Below are 3,191 nucleotides of genomic sequence, written 5' to 3'. Positions count from 1 at the left end.
TTTCTTTTGGTACCATTCGACTGTACTGTTTTATGTATTGTGACAAATATATATTTATTTTCTAAGGGCCCAATAGTTTATAGCAGCATAATTCAGTTTTTTGTATTAGGCAGTTTTTAATATCATGATACTTAAAAAGAACGTGTTTCAGCACAAACAAAAAAAAAACAAAATAGAACAAACGAGTGATATTTTAGAGTACTCTTTAAGATTCGATCTCAGCTTAGGACGATTCTGTTTTTGTTCTTTATTAACGATATATCTTCTGTAAAAGAATTCTAAAAAATTTATCATATAATTTAAATGATGAAATGTATCTGTTGGAAACTGACCTAAACAATTTGGTTGCTTGAAACGATAGAAATGAGTTGTCATTGAAATTCAAAAAATGTAAGACGATCTGATTATCTTGTATATGTGAGCACCCCTCTCCTTATGTAAAAAAATACTTTAAGCCACAGCAAGTTTTAGTTTTGTTGACTTGAGAGTTACTATGGAACCTAAGCTTATTTTTAATATTCCGTAGTTTTGAAATCAAAAGGTGTTCCCAGTTTTGTTAAAAATTAAAGTCCAAGTTCTAGCTCAAATTTATCTATTTTAGGCACATTGATAAACTGTTATGAGTAAAACACACTCTGCAATTTTCATTGAGATAACTCAAATATTGGCCGATATATCCAGCATAAGGCACCAGGAGGTTCGAAAATCTTTAAATTAGGTATATGGGGTCTCAAAAAAGTACTGATATGATTCAAACCAATTTTAACATACAGATATACCATTGTGAAAGAAGTACTATCCCTGAATTGCAATTATATATCTCGCACGTTGACCCATATTTTCGATCAAAACTTAACTATAGGTACTGTAGGGCTGGTCGATTTAAAAATCGCCCATTGCTCTATGAAAATCGTATTCTAGGGATCAAAGTAAGATACTTTGTCGAAGGAACCATACCTCTAAAACGAATTTTGATGTCCCCCAATTTGGGTCGAACTTTTGGGTAGGGGCAAATTTTGAAAAATCCCACTTTGACCCATTTAGAGTGCTCCAATCGAGTCCAAATGTATGACCGACCCCCACTAACTTTGGACGGCCGATCCACTCATGCAAATGGCACACCCCCTGGAACTCCCCTGGGGGGTTCCCCATACAATCATTTCAAAAAATCACCATTTTTGGTGATTTACATGAAAAAATCAGCTAAATTGCTATGTTTTTTCTTTATTTTTATTTATTTATTTATAATAATATCTATTTTTTCTCTTAAGAAATTTATTTAGTCAGAACATATGTAAATGAAGAAAATTAATTTAAGTGAGTTATAGAAAAGAAATTAAAAAAAATTATTGTTTGAAGTCTTTTTTACTTTCAAGTCTGGGCAAATCCGCATGGCTCTCTAATGTCGTCGCCATAACAGCCTCTACAGTTTTTTTCGGTGGGAGATAACCGTTTGGAAAAGCTAGCTAGCAATTGAACATGTCGTTTCGTTCCTTGTATCTGTGATGGAATTTTTGGATCATTAAACGGTGGATCATCTTGATTTAAATATTCTTTCAATGTATCGTACAGAATGCTTCGCGTGAATGGTGGTTCAAATACGATATTTATATCATTCAAATTGATCATTTCCTTATAACTTGTGCAATTAAGGTTTATATCTGGTTTTTTATAAACTCTAAGTTCCATTGGCTCGTCAACATCGGTTCGATAGCGTAGAATTTTCTTGATGGCACAGTCGCGATTTTCTTTTCTATCATCAAACAACATTGATAACAAGATATTTTCCGAATGCGCATAATATGAATTATCATTAATTACTTGATTGACAGTTTTGAGTAAGCGAGGTTCTAGAAATCGTGACCAACCAATGAGCTTGAAAAATAATGCACTGCTGTACACGACAGAGCTGTAATACTTGATATTGAAGTACATTGGCACATAAAATTTAATTATAAATTCAACCAGAATTCTTAAATTTGCATCTGGATTTTCCGTTGTCACATATAATCGCAATAATCTAGCGGCCTTGGTGAGCCACGGAGAATGTACAATTTTCCCTGGTTTGATGTTAGCCAGATCCCCCGGAACCACGCCGCTAGAAATTGCATGGGCCATGTCGTATAAGTACTTCGAATCGGTGGAAAATTCTTTTTTTTCTGGAGCAGGGGGCATATTTTGCAGCTCAATTTTCTGGAAGCCGTCCAACATCTAAAAATATATACTTAATAATAAAATAATTAAAAATGGTTGACAATTATAATAAATAGCAATAACTTACCAGTTCAGTTTTCCGGTTGCCGATCTTGGTCCAGTGCTGGTTGATTTATCCAAAGCTTCAAGCAAATGCTGAAACGGAAGTTCGTTGAAGTGTGGAAGGCAAACAAACCAATGCAATGGTCTTTTTAACAGCAATTCGAATCGTCTTATAATTCCACCGTGGGGCCAGTGTTTGTTGGCTCACCGTCAGTGCATATTCCAATTAATGTATCCAGTGATATATTTTTATCGTTGAAAAAACCATTTAATTTGGTTGTTTTGTATTCAGCGGTTTCATGTTCCAGTCCTACGTAACCAATCAATTCAGAATTGATCTTCTTGTTTATTGTTAGTTTAGGATCATTTGCGATCTCAAGGGCAAACACAATTGTCTATTGTTAGTTTAAGATCATCACTTAAATTAATTTTTTTCATTTACATATGTTCTGACTAAATAAATTTCTTATGAGAAAAAATAGATATTATTATAACTAAACTAGCTGACCCCGCAGCCGTTGTCCTGCGTGAAATTATATGCTTTGAAATGAAAAAAAGTTGAAATTTTATTGTGTCGAAAATGATTTATTTTCGATTTTTTTACATTTTTTTAATGCAGCGCAGCTTAATAAACATAATTTTTTTGATTTCTGTTCTGGTGCGTAGATATACAAAGAAGATGGGTTTAAACACGCCACATATGTATATCTGGCCAATTTTCCCTGGAAATTGAATACGTTTGAAATGAAATGGCTGTCCCTTGTATTCGATAACTGCGTCATAATTTTTCGGGTTCCTTTACACAGTTTCGGCGCATGAAGATTGTGAAACATGATAATGACAGATCCAACTTTGGGACGCAAATGATGCTGGGGCATATTTACGATTTCGTCTTTCTTGTCAAGACGATCGATCGATTGATATGAGCGCATACA

The sequence above is a fragment of the Bactrocera neohumeralis genome, chromosome 3, assembly GCF_024586455.1.
Source record: "Bactrocera neohumeralis isolate Rockhampton chromosome 3, APGP_CSIRO_Bneo_wtdbg2-racon-allhic-juicebox.fasta_v2, whole genome shotgun sequence".
Classification (NCBI taxonomy): Eukaryota; Metazoa; Arthropoda; class Insecta; order Diptera; family Tephritidae; genus Bactrocera; species Bactrocera neohumeralis.
This window is presented reverse-complemented; position numbering follows the sequence as displayed.